The sequence below is a fragment of the Rhinolophus hipposideros genome, assembly GCF_964194185.1.
Source record: "Rhinolophus hipposideros genome assembly, chromosome: 9".
Taxonomy (NCBI): domain Eukaryota; kingdom Metazoa; phylum Chordata; class Mammalia; order Chiroptera; family Rhinolophidae; genus Rhinolophus; species Rhinolophus hipposideros.
This window is the reverse complement of record NC_138055.1, coordinates 89,498,202-89,510,770: the sequence shown is the minus strand read 5'-3', so window position 1 is coordinate 89,510,770 and position 12,569 is coordinate 89,498,202. Positions and strand designations below refer to the sequence as shown.

General features: G+C 36.4%; 1 protein-coding gene across 22 annotated transcripts in view; it reads right to left on the bottom strand.

Annotated features, from left to right (window-relative positions):
• Positions 1-12,569, bottom strand: part of WNK1 (WNK lysine deficient protein kinase 1) — a 145,571-nt gene that overhangs the window by 46,768 nt on the left and 86,234 nt on the right. The window lies entirely within an intron of this gene.

Sequence of the window (12,569 nt, the reverse complement as noted above, 5' to 3'; positions counted from 1 at the left end):
ACATTAATCAACACAACATTTAACTGTTTTGAACATGTGTGGGCATGAATTCACATACTTAGTTTGGCAGGTATCCTATTATTGCAGTACTCTAACAAACTCAACAAGGAGTTAAGGATTTGGATGGGTTTGTCATGATAACTGAAGAACAAATTGTCTTACACGTATGAAACGTAAAATGAAAAGTGATATATCAAACCCATATGAAAGACAAATTAATTTCACTAGAAAACTCAATACCACTATTACATACTATTACATGTAAGTACTATACTGCATCACAGTGATATTTTAGAATCTTCATAAAGCGCAAATTCTTTGCATATAAAAATTTCAACAATGTGTGGGAAATATACGTAAGATATGAGAATAACAAAACACCCCTATCTGAGAGGTGGTGTGGCAAAAACCATCTCATTATTCCGACCTCATCTAAGTAACCACATGAATAGGGGTTGAAAGAGCTACACTGATAAGGATTAGGGAAAAGGGCAGAAGAACTAGAAAAGTAAAGTTAGAATATATATAAATTCTAATAATGAGTGACAAGCTATATTAAACCAAAATTAGCGATACTTTGACAAATCACAGAAATGCATATAATCTCTCATAGACTGAAACAAAATACAGTTGACCCTGAACAAACTGAGGGGTCAGAGGTGCCAACCCCCTCCACCTCCCCCACACTGAGCAGTTGAAAATCTGCTTATAACTTTTGATTCCCAAAAAACGTTAACTATTAATAGCTTACAGTTGGCCTTACCAATAACATAAACAGTTGATTAACACCTATTTTGTATGTTACATGTGTCGTATACTATATTCTTACAATAAGCTAGAGAAGAGAAAAAGTAAGAAAATTATTTAAGGAAGGGAATACACATTTACAGTACTGTATTTATTGAAAAAAATCCATGTATAAATGGACCTGCACAGTTCAAACTTGTGTCGTTCAAGGGTCAAATGCACATCAAAAGCTTAGATCTAAAAAAGTCTTTACTGGAACTGTGGTGGGATAACTCTCATATTTACTCATCGTATTATTCAAAAGTCCTAATTTGGAAGATTCTACTGCTAGGGTTAACATTCCACAGAAAGGAACTATGCAGTAGAGCTGACTCTAAAGTTAAATCAATGTATTGAAGTTTCTTTTTTGAGCAATGACTACAAGGTCACAATTTGTATTCCTCGGTCTTAATTTTCAAATCCAGCAAATTAAGTTTCCCCAAATGGTTTTTGATTTCACATAATAAATCTAATGAAAACAAGGAAATAGTGCTAAAGCAAAAAGCTGTTTTAATCTCACCCAGATACACAGTAAGCTTGCTTTCCTCCTAGGTTATCCTTATAAATAAATAATCCTCTTGTTAATCTTATCCATGCAAACATACGTACATTCATGACTTTACAAAAAAGAATTCCTATTTACAAAGAGAAATACTAGTTGAACAAATGATACATAAAGTCAGAATAGCAAAACCAGAAACTGCATCATGTAACACTTTGAATCTACTTGGTTAGGCTACTTTTGTCAACCTAAAGCCAAGACTTAAGTATAGAAAATTCCATACCAATGCTAAGTAACACATACATTTAGAAGAATGTCGTTTGGCCTCTGGCAGTAAAACTTCACATATTCAGATGCCACTGCTGCCTTAAAAAATGCATTGCAGGTGCCAAGGTAGCCAATAAAATGGCTAATCCAGCAGTTGGTATTAAAAGATTAAGGCTGCTTACTGTTATTCACTTAGATAATGAAAAAGGTAAAAAGAAATTTCACCAGCCAGCTAGCATCAAGAAGTCAGGATTATCAAAATATCTAGCAGAGGTATTCTGAATCATTGGAGAAGAAGCAAGAATACTATATAGGGACTGTATATAAAAAATGCCCTCAAAAATGTAAACATGAGTAAGAAACCTCACTGACCGTTAAAGTGACCTACTGCAAAGTCATCTGGGACACATAATAGAAAGCTGCTTATAATAAACAAGTAAGTACAGGTTTTGATACATGCATCATCCTCATAGACTTCTTGTTCTTAAGAAATGAGAAATGTCCATGTATTTTTAATTTTTTTATAACTAATCATTTTTTATTAGCTTCAGGTGTAGAAAACAATGTAATAGACATTTTACCCCTCACAAAGTGATAACCCGCCCCCATCTATTGCCCCCTTGTATCGTATATATCTGTTACAATTTCACTGACTCTATTCCCTATGCTGTACTCCACATCCCGTGACTATACATATATGTTAAATTATAGTTGACATGCAATATTATTCAGCTTCAGCTTCAGGTGTACACTGCAGAGGTCAGGCACCTACACTGTCCATGAAGTGGTCTCCCTAATAAGACATGTGCCCATCTGACACCCTACAAAGTCTTTAAAACATTACTGATTATATTCCCCAAATTGTCTTTTATATCCCCATGGCATTATTGTAGTTACCAATTTATGCTGTCTAATCCCCTCACCTTCTCCCTCATCTCCACCTCCCTCCCATGTAGCAACCATCAGTTTTTCCTTTATATCTCTGAGACTATTTGTTTACTTTGCTTATTTATTCAGTTCTTTAGATTTCACATATAAATGAGATCAGTATCACATATAAATGAGATAATAATTTTTAATTAAAAAAAGTTAGTCGAGATATTCTAAAACATGATTTTCAGGACCAATCAAAAACAAAGTAATGATGAGAAATGTTTTAATGATTTCATCTTTTTTCCATTTAGTTCATCTACTTCGACAATGGTGATCGACTTAGAGCCTAAAAATCCTCCAAATGTCACTTTTCTTTACTCCTTAATATAATCCCACACAGTCCGATTCCAGTCCTGTTCTGACGAGTAAAAATAAAGTTTTGCTCACCTATTCTGAATGAGGTTCAAAAACACAAAACAGAACACAGTATGAAGGTAGATTAAGTCAGGCTAACATTTTATACGTAAGAAAAATGAATAGTTAAAGACGCATACCCTCCTATTCCATTCTTCCAGACAAGCAACCAATCGACTCTAGAAATATTCTTTTTACTTTTTGTAATTCCCAAGATCTCTCTTTAGGCAGTAGTGCCATACTGCGTTTTTTGACATGGGACAGTAGCATGTTTCTCTGCATTAAAAAAAGGACTTCTTGAACATCTAATGTATATCCATTTAAAATAGTTTTGGGGTTATACAAAATTATGTATTCTCTTAAGACAAAAAATGAAAGCCACTTTTGTGCAATCTTAAATGGAGTACAAAAGAAAAAAACACGAAAAACTGTGACTCACCCCCAAAGGCACATCAACATGAGATATTTACAAAATGTCACTTTATTTGAACTAAGAAAACCCAAAAACACATACATGCATTTTAAAGACTTTGAGTTTTTCTTTGAATTCTGTATACCTATGGTTTGCCAACTAATTGGCTAGAAAAATAAAAGTGAGTCATAATATAGTATTCTTCTGGTTCAATCTTCTTACTCTTGAAAACCGTCAGCACTTGCTTCTTAAAAGCTTAATTTTCAAATGTGTTAATGTAACACTTAACTACCCTTTCATAAAAGTAAAACTCCTAACCATTCAAAATTGAGAAAAGTCTCCTTCCTGCGTACACATAATGTTGTGTAAGTTACAAAACTTCAAATATTTCAAAAAGCAATAACAATAAATAAACAATATCAATGCTTTACCTGGAACTTTCTAAACATATCACTAAATGACTACAATATACCTTTCATATATATTGAAAATTCTTACCCACCTCATTTACACAATCCTTTTGAGGGCAGCAGCAACAATGAGAATTTACGATGACAAATACTGAGCAAAAATCTTTCTTTGTAAAATCCATCAGAAAAGGCAAATTAGACTTGTTACAGTTAGAGGAAAACAAGGAGGAGAAATGGGTAAGACGTAAATTAACAGAGTAAATTAGCCCACAGCATAAACAAGGCAGACATCAAAATCAGACTGAAGCATAATTTCTTGTTTTACACTAGCCATGCTTTCCCAACTCTCAGATAGGAAGGAGTCTGCTCTGCCCAGCCAACAATCTACTTATTCCAGATCGGCCCTCTAAACAAAACTACATTCTGAGCAGCCAGGAAACTGTTCTGCTACTATTCTTCCTGCTTCTCCTCCAACAGCAATAGGTTCCTAGACAAGCAAAATGAGATTTTTACTTGCTCAAAGCTCCACCCATTACGTCCACAGGTTCTGCCTCCTTGACATCAACACCTCCACCAGAAATCTATTTATCTAAACACTCCCTTCACCCTAATCATGTTGAAACTATGCTTTTAAAAGAAAAAGGGGATTGAGTTCAATGACCAAAATGGAAACTCCAAGTATGTAGCCAAAAGAACACTGGACAAGGAAATCACGACACTGGGCTGGGTTCTCCGTTCCATCTCTCATAAAAGAAGCCTCTGTGTGACATGGGCCATATCCCTTAAACTTACTTGAAAAGTGTAGCTAATAGTTCCTCTGTTTACCTAATTTAAAAAGTGGTACTATTAAGGTTATCTGCCTTACCTCTCTCTCATGGTACACCACAAAATAAATAGCTGTGAATCAGTGCACAGAAGTGGTAAGAACTTATGCTTGTCCCGTCCCTTCTATTAAAAGCCTCTATGTGCAGACGACCTAAGACATTTCCATTGGCCAGGAAGAGCTCATGGACCCACATAACTCCTTCTCTGATTTTAATGATTAAGGAAAGGTTTTAGTTCACGGCATTCACAAGGATGGTAGAAAAAGCATTGTTCATTGCACTGTTGTAACAGGGAACAGAATGAAGTCCTATCCCTTGTACTGTGGTAAATTTGAATCCACATCAAGACAGTGGATACTACAGCTCAACAACAGTAGCATAAGATAAGGTCTTAGCAGCTATTTGGTAGGAATACTTCTACTCTAAAGCCTGGAAATGACTATTACTTCTAATAAGCTCTTTCAAAGTAGCTACCTTGATCTCTGGTTCACACTATTCATCAGTACCAAGTTGAAGTGCAGGATGTCAGGTATTGGTCAGAAATATAGCGATGTGGTCCAGCATTACCTTTAACTGACGTGTGTGAGCAGGCCTATTTAGGATTATGGTTGGCTAGAGGAAAGCCACAGAACTAGGAAACAGGTGCCTCGTTCCCTGCCTGCTTCGCAGGTTTATCAGCTATAAAGACGGGAGGAGGTTTTTAAACTCTACTGAGCAACAACAACAAAACCGAAACGAGATAGCTTTATCTGGACAACAGTCTAATGTAGACACAACTATCTACATCTAAAAAAGACCAGCCTTTTCTCTATATCAAATAAGAGTTTTCAATATAAACAATAAAAACACCATTTATATACAGATAACTATTTATATGTCTCAAGTCTAATTCCTCTATCAGAAAGGACCTGCCTTTCTCTGGATTTCCCCATTTCTTTCAATGATATCATCATTTCCATGATTTAGAACAGAAAACTTAGTCATTCTTGGATGCTTCTTCCCACAATATTTATCTCTATGAGCTCTTTAACAAAGATAAATGTTTAAAACTGCTGGTAAACAGTTCTGCTACTAATACTCCTACTACCCCTCCAACAGCCAAAGATTTCTAGCCAGGCAAAATGTGATTTTTACTGACTTGTTACCTCTCAAAATTGTTGCTTCTTTTGCATAACAACTGTCACCACTAAAGTCCAGATGATCAAAACCTCACCTCTTTAAGTCCAGACCAATTCAAACTGGGCCTCACTGTTTCCATTCTCTCCATCTGTAAATTGTATTTTACATTGTGGCCAGCTCAACCATCTGGCTTCATTTAATCACCTGATATTTATCCATTTCCAATCATCTGACACCATTTAACTCACATCACACTGCTCAAAAACGGTTAACAGTTCACATGTAAAAGATGGCCACAGAATCACAGATCTCAAAAGAATCTGAGTGAGTTCCTCCTTGATCAAATAAGGTCACTGTGCGCCAGAAATTAATACCATGTGAAAGTTAGAATGAATTCATTAACTCAACTGGCATCTATGGAGGGTCTGGTCTGGTCTAGTCTAGTAGGTATCAGACAGCTCCGAGATGCACGGCATCATCTTCAGCACCTAGAATAAAAACTGGAGTCTGTACTGCAGTGGGTAAGGGTCTAGCCACTCATCGGCAAAACTAGAACCCAGGCTCCGCGGTGTCTGGTTCGGTGTTCCTTCTGTCCATGTTGCAGTTCTCTTAGTTTTTTTAATCTGGTGCGGAAAGCACTCACAATCCAACTTCTACCTCAGTCTCTACTCCTATCTGTCCAAAGTAAGTCCAAACTGGTTACTTGGTTCACTGAATACTTAATGCACATTTTCACCAACAAGAATCCTCTTTTTAGCCAACTGAGCCCTATACTTCTTTCAAGGTATACCTCAAATTATATATAATGAGAAGGCAGCAATTACAAAGTATGCATCTTCTGGCATATAAGTTATTTACACGATGTAAGGAAACTCAATACTATTAATCTTATAATGTACTTAAGTATAGAAACCATCTTTCCATACCCTACCAGTTTTTATCCTATAGTTTAATGTCTGGTAAATTATAAAGTCAGTATTCAGTGTGGATGAACAAAACCAGTTTTTCTGAGAAATTCTGAAATAAGGATTTCACAATTGTTCTTTAGCACCTAAAACACTGGGAAGTATACGCAGAACTGTTTGGTTTAAGATTAACAGTCTGATTCAAAATAAGAACGTTTAATCTTAATCAAATCACATTGGAGTAATGGAATGACTCTGAAAATCATTCCAAATGTTCCCAAGATACAGCCCATGATATACAATTTTCTTTTACATGTATAATCCAAACATATGGATAGAAGCAAAAATAAAATTTATAAAGGAACCATTTCAGCTAATTCCAATTGATTTCGATCTCTGGGACAGCACAAAAAATTACAGCTGTGAAAGAAAAAAATACGTTTTCCTCAACTTTTCAACCCCTATCTAATCAGGAATCAGCCTCAATGGTTTCTGTAAAAAACTGGGTGAATTGCAATCTGTTATACAAAAACTAAGAGGAATTTCGCCCTGACTGCTTTAATTCTGTTTTTCCCAGACAGAATGTTCAAACCTTGAAATCCAAAGGCTAATATAATCAGTGACAAAGTCAAATTACATAAACAAAGTAATTAAAAATCCCCATTATTTCTAACTTGGTTGTTATGAGGCTGGATTCAGCCAGATTCTTACTGGTATGAACCATTAGTTTACAGGAATTTGAACATACCTTATGATCCCATTGGAAAACAAGCCTCTTCAAACTCTCTACCAAATCCAGCTAGTTCTATCAAAGAAAATTAGTTTACCTCCTGATTCCCCAAGGCTCATTACTCTCTGGATACATGAAAACTTGTGTACTGCTCCAAGTTCAAATGCACTATGTTTCACATAAAAAACTGACACCATTGCTTACTGTAGTTTTTAGTCTTTTAATAGCAGACAAAAATTATGCCAAGTACATTACTACTCTTATTTGTATCTTCTCATTTTACCAATGGCAGAGCTTTTCAAAGTAACTAATGTTTTTTTCCTCCTTTCAACAGGGATCATGAACCCTTTACACAGGACTCAAACCTGTGATACCAGTCTTAATGCTACCCATGTACCTGAGTTTTTTACTCGCAGATTTTTTTTCCCTTGGTGTCTAGAAAAACAGATTTAAAGAGACCAAAAACACATAGAGGAAACAACTTTAAGGTTTATGTTAGTATCATGTTAGATATGCTTGACTTCTAATGACATTACTATTATAATTATTTATTAATATTATTATTTCTCCTGCATTTCCTTGGACAAAAATTTCAATCTCTGAATCTATTTTCTTACCTGTGAAGATGTTATCTACTTACTACTTACCAGAATACAAAAAAATTAAAATTAAATAGTATATGTAAAGCACCCTGCAAGGTGATTGGCAAGAAGCAAGATAACAAATAAATGTAAGCTCATTTGCTCTCATTTAAACTTGACTTTAAGTTCATTAAACACATTTTAATCACTGCAATTTGCTGAATGTCACTAGATAAAAGACTAGAACAAAAGACAACTAATTTCACTACTAAACATGTCATAATGATGTGAATAATAATAATGGCAATACCTAGCAATAATACACACTTGACTCATAACTGCATGTCAGGCGCTGTACCATGTTCTGTATCTTTAATCTTCATAAACATCTTAGGCTCAGAGCAGTTAAATAACTTGCCCAAGGTATTATAGCTAAGAAATGACGTTTCTGGGATTTAAACTCAAGCGGACCCAAATCCAGAGCGTATTTCCTCCACAGGCAACAGACAATTGTATTTCACTCCCTAGAATTCTGTATTCATTTCACAAATAGTGACTGAGTGTCTATGACTTGCCAGTTTCTACACACAGAAATACAGCAAGAAACAAGTCAAATAAAACCCCCAACCTACAGAATTTGTATTCTAATTGGGGCTTTAGATAAACACTGTCTAAAGCTGTGATAAAAGCCAGGAAGAAAAATAAAACCAGGAGGGGACAGAAGTCAAGTGTGTGCACACTTTAGAATGTTTTAGATGGGGTGGGCAGGGGAAGCCTCTCGGAGCAAGTCACATTTGGAGACCTGACTGAATTGCACGCACACACAGGGACGTCCGACAGCTTACGGCCAGCATACCACCGAGCGTAGTTATTAAACCGCCGTCTACATCTACGCCCTTCACATGGGCACCACACAGATTTAAATGCCCTCAGGTCACAGACTGACATTACAATCGACATTTATGGATTCAGTGTGGCATTTTGATGTGAGCAGGGGACTTGGGTTGTCACTCTGCTATTTCTAGATATGTAATCTTGGGCTAGCCATCCTGGGCTTTGACTATTTATACAGTATTGATAGTAGTAGTATTTACTTCCCCTCAGGGTTGCTGGAAGAGTTAAATGACGTAATATAGGCGAAGTGTCTACTGCAATGTGTGGCACAGAGTGTGTATATTTATTAACATTTACACTGGTTCCATCTTTATTTGCAGGGCAGTGCACCACTGCAGGGTCAGACACTGCAATGAAATCATCTACAGAGGAAAAGAGAAACCTGCCCTTGAGAGGCTCAGTTCTAATGGGGGGACAACGGTTAATATCAATATAATTCTCCTATTAGATCAATAAAACAGAGGTAGAGTACGGTGGGAACACAGAAGAGGGAGCGACAGTACTTTCTGCCAAGAATCCTGCAAATATTTCTGGTAGAGAGAGCTAGAGGGTGGAGGCTACTGGCTCCTAATGTCACAGGATTAGCCTCAGCATCCCCGTCATACTAGGCCAGTCAAGTTCTCAGCTTAAACATATCTTCTCAGGAACACTGTCTTTGACCCTCTTAAGATCAAAACCCCCTACTTCATTATGTCTATAAAATCCATCCACTTTACTATAATTATTACTTCAGTGTTACTTTCCCTCCTAGAAGGTGGGAGGAACAACGAAGCATATTATCTTGTTCACTGCTGTATCCCCAAACTGGCACATAGATAATACCTAATTAATAGCTGTTAAGTAAGTGAAGAATTGTTCAAAGAAATTGAGAACTACAGCGATGGTTCAACTGACTAGAGTTGTGTGATGTTCAAACCTAAAATGGTAATACCGAACCGTTCAAGATGGACTCTTCTTTGTACCCCTTGTTTAGTTAGTACCAAACCTGCAGAAGGCCTTGCCTGTATGAGGGGGTGGTTTATTGGTGACTAATTGGTACACATGGCAGATCCGGGATGGAAACCAGAAATCTGGAGTGGCAGGGGCAGGGGGACATTTAAGTTAGGGAGGCCTATGACCTCTCAATGGATAACCAAGTATGTTTCATTAACAAACATGCAATAGTTAAATACACTCATACTAAAATATGTATGTAAAAAATCAGTTAAATGTACATCCAAAGCAGACTTAAGAGAAAGTACAATACTTCAAGGCATATTTCAACAGTCATCACAACTCTTTATATAATTATATAAATCATTGTAAATCTAGGTACTTATTACTTAAATCCCCCCCATTTATCTCAGCACCCAAAATATTAGAAAAACTTTAGAGAATTAAAAGAAGGACATAGCCCTTTTTATTCTTCACTGGAAACCAGAAGATGGGAATGGAGGTTGGTGTAATCAAGACAGCATTACTCAGATAAGAAATATAATAATTGACAGCACAGAAATAATGGACTGTGGATAATAAAAAACTAAATTTTCACAGCTGAGAAGAAAAATAAAGCACAAGTGTATGTCTGCAGTATACTTAGAAACTACGGATTCTAATACAGTTCCAATTGACTTAAAGAACTCCTTAAGCTTTTTATTCTAGCTTTTCTACAACATAGATTTTGCTTTTTATTTTGCTTTTTTAAAAAGCAACTCCTGAATGTTAAAAAAAACCTGCACTTAAATAGGTTTAAATTTCTTAGTCAATTGGTTATTTACAATGCTAGCAAAAAGGTTCCATGAACAATGGGATGGTAATGTATCCAAATAATGTTTGGTATTACATTATTTAGCCTACTTTTAATGTATTTAACCAAAAATAAGCCATGCAGAACTGAAAGAGACCTCAAGTGATCACTATTCCAGCTCACACTTCTCAAACTTTAATGAATACATGAATCATCTTCGGATTTTGTAAAATGAAGGTTTTGATTCCATCTGCCTGGGATGGGGCCAAAATTTTACATTTTTAACATGTGCCCTAAGGATGTAGATTCTGCTAGTCTGGGATTGCACTTTGCATAGCAAAGATCTAAATATCAGTGATTCTCAAAGTATAATCTGAAGACCCCTGGGGTCCCCAAGTTACTTCCTTTTCTTTTTCTTTTTTTTAGTACTTCCTTTTCTAATGCAAGGTACTTCCTTTTCTTTCCGGGGCCTGCAAAGTACTTCCTTTTTTAATGACATTATCTCCATGAGGCTAGGTTTTCTTCATACACTTCATCGAAAACAATATATTGCAACAAAACATATGCAGAAGCAGGTGTGAGAAACTGGTTGTCTTCTTTCTGACCTGATTAAAGAGATTTGCAAAATGTAAAAATGCCACTCTTCTCACTAAATTTTTAAAATTAATTTTTGGAAAACATAAGATCTTTAGGGTCATCAATCATTTTTAAGAGTATAAAGGGGGCCTGATACAAAAGAATTTGAGAGATGCTAAGCTAAATCATTCAAGTCTGATAATTGCTATCTTGATCCCTTCTCAAAAGATCTCAATGGACAGAATCTCAAACCTCTACCAGTAGGCATTTGCAATGTCTTATAATCTTGCCAAGTTCTTTATGCTTAATTATGAGCTTTCTGTCCTTACTTAGTCTCCTCTAGGTCAAGAAAAACTTGTTGAGCACTTCTCTTTTCCAATTATGCATATAAGCCCCTTCCCTCAAGAAATTAAACAGAGCTAAAAACTGAAAATGATGTGTCTCAATCAGACTCATGACATCAGGAATTGTCTTGAAACATTTGAGGGAGTAGTATTTGATATTACGATTTGGTTTTCCCAATGAAATCTCAGAGAATAAACTGAGAGTAATTATAGGGTGAAAAATATGGAGAAACAATTCAAAAAATAATAGTTATTTAAACCAGTTGTTTAGAAATTACAACCATGAGATTTGAGAATCGATGGAAAAGCATGTAAACAGATTAACTTTCTTTTAATGCTTTCTAGTCCGGGAATTTTGACTTTATTAAATTACTGTTTCTGCTCTATTTGTAAATTCCTATTCTATAAACTGTATTGCTTTTATATGTGTATCAGTTTCTACTTGCTGCTATTCAATTTCACTTTAATTGGACAATTTTGTTAATATTTCAAAAGTGACCTAAGTTTCATTCCTCTTTTGCAGGATAAACTCAACTCTCCCAAACTTACACACATAGTGTCTAACTTGACTGTATTTGGGATTCCTTTCACTGAAAGGTTTATTCTTCAAAATATTACTGAGTGTGGCTGGCCGGGTGACTCCGGCGGTTGGAGCTCCGTGCTCCTAATTCCTAAGGCTGCCAGTTCGATTCCCACATGGGCCAGTGGACTCTGAACCACAAGGTTGCCCGTTCAATTCCTCAAGTCCCTCAAGTCCCGCAAGGGATGGTGGGCTCCACCCCCTGCAACTAAGATTGAACGTGGCACCTTGACCTGAGCTCCCGGATGGCTCAGTTGGTTGGAGCACGCCCTCTCAACCACAAGGTTGCCAGTTCAATTCCTCGAGTCCCGCAACGGATGGTGGGCTGTGCCCCCTGCAACTAGCAACAGCAACTGAACTTGGAGCTAAGCTGCGCCCTCTACAACTAAGACTGAAAGGACAACAACTTGAAGCTGAACGGCACCCTCCACAACTAAGATTGCAAGGACAACAACTTGACTTGGAATGAAGTTCAGGAAGTACACACTGTTCCCCAATAAAGTCCTGTTCTCCTTCCCCAATAATAGTAAAACTCAAAAAAAATATTACTGAGTGCCTACAATGTGCCATATGCTATGCTATGAACACAATATGGATAAACAAAGATTTAATAGATCAGGTTCTAG